General features: G+C 38.4%; 1 pseudogene; it reads left to right on the forward strand.

Moving 5' to 3' along the window:
- Positions 1 to 989: 989 nt before the first annotated feature.
- Positions 990 to 1,300, forward strand: LOC147417983 (uncharacterized; annotated as a pseudogene).
- The last annotated feature ends 737 nt before the right edge of the window (positions 1,301 to 2,037 follow it).

The raw sequence follows: 2,037 nt of genomic DNA on the forward strand, positions 1-2,037 counted from the left end.
AAAGACAGAAATTGTTCTTGAACCACATATCGGTGCAAATAGATAAAGACATTCAGGATCTTTTGTCTGCAGATTACTCTAAACAAGAATCTTTGAATGCAGTAAAAGATAATATGGATAAAGAGTTTGGAAATTTATTTTCAGATACTCCAGTAGGTGTGCCTGAAAAGCCTGTGATACCTGCAACTGCCAAAACAGGTTTTAAGATCATGAGACTTCATAAGTTGTCAGAGTAGGAGCCTGTAGCTACATTTGAAGATTCTATTTTGGAGAGACCTGCAATTTCTAAAGCTCAATTTTCTAATGTCTCTTTTACTGAAGTGCAAACTGCACTAAATTTGGTTAAAGAGTATGTGGAGCAGCAGTCTCTAGATCTTACATTTTTTAGCAGAGAAAATGACAGCCTTCAAACTAAACTTAAGCAGGACAAGCAAGGGGCTTTAAAGGACAAGAAAGCACATAATGAGATAGAGTTTTTGGCTAAAAAGGTTCAGGATTTAACTAAAGTTCAGGAACTGATGACACAGGAATTGGATTCTTACAAGCAGGTAATGTCAGTCAAAGAAAAGACTTCAGCAACAAGAATTTCTAAATGGACGGAGGAGTGGTTCCAAGTACTGCAAGAGAAATGGACTGAAATGTCTAGTGTTAATGCATCTTTGGAGAGTAGCAACAAAGTATTGTTAAGCAGGGCTGCATCTTGTAGAAAAGTGGAGGAAAAGATCAGACACATGTCAGAAGAAGAGCTGGATGTAGAAGGCTGGTATGTAAATTCAGGAGATATTGAGAAAATGAAGAGTGAGGTCATGGAGTATATGAAAGGAGTGTGGGAGCAGATTAAAATTAAAATGTATGATGTGGTTAGTAAACCATACCAGGATTTTGTAGAGGAGAAATCCAAGGAGAAAATTTTTCTTTTACAAAGACAATTAGCTGATTTGAAGAAGCAAAATGCAGAATTGCAACAGAAGATGCAAGTTCATATGGAAATGGATACTCCAGTAGCTAAGCCAATTCAGTCTACAGCTGAAGTGGAAGCTAGAGGTACAATTCAGTTGTCAGTTTAAGAAATAGTTTAGGGATCAGTTCAGGAAGCAGGCCAAACTGTAGTTTCAGTTTCATTTATACAGGTTGATGACACAGAGGATCATGAGAACATGGAGGAACTTTTGCTGAAGAGGCTAAGGCAATGTCTGAAGATCCAGGTATTGATGCTACATTACTTGAAGCTGCTCAGGATATGGAGGAAAAGTCAGGGGATCCTATTGACACTGAAGATTTTGATCTTCAAGAGCAGTAGCAAGAATAATTTTATGTTGATTTTCAGGCTTGTTTTGTCAAGGGATATTGTGGGTTCCTACAATGTTTTGCAAACATTGCCCACCGGGTGTGCCAGGTGTTAGACCCTGATGCTTCAGTCGTAGTTTATTTACTTTTTATTTGTAATCAAGGTTTAGACCTATGAACTCTAAGGGTGTTTTTACACTTATGATGGTTAGTTTAAGTGGGATTGCTTTTAGTCGTGCAAGTTACTTCTTGACGCATGATGGCAGTTACAAGTCGTTAGTCGTTGTCTACTTAGGGGAGTCAAACTGTATTCAACAGGTGGCTGTACCGTGTGTTTACATGATGCAGAGTATGCAGTAATACATTACGGTTCGTTTGTGTCCCTGATGTTCTGCAGTTTTTTGTTGTGCAGTAAAGCTATATTGTATGCAGTTTGCTGTGTATTTTACTCTGCGTTACTGTTAGGGAAGTAAGCCCTAACATGCGCTAACAAATCTACACCCACGCACTTTTATGACATGGATGGCTATGACATAGTCCCTACCTAGATGGTATTTGTTGAAATGAATGAGGAGCAACATGTATTCTCTCATCACTACTATGATGCCACGGATGAGTTGGAAGAAGAAACACTTATTACAACAGAGGGCTCTGACTTTGAAAAAGAACACATAAGAGAAAAACTTCTACTCAAGGGAGGAGAAGAAAAGTTTTTTGAATTTCCAAACCAGCATCGTAGATGCCAATGGA

Source organism: Adiantum capillus-veneris, chromosome 30 (genome assembly GCF_014529385.1).
Source record: "Adiantum capillus-veneris isolate H3 chromosome 30, ASM1452938v2, whole genome shotgun sequence".
NCBI classification, from domain to species: Eukaryota; Viridiplantae; Streptophyta; class Polypodiopsida; order Polypodiales; family Pteridaceae; genus Adiantum; species Adiantum capillus-veneris.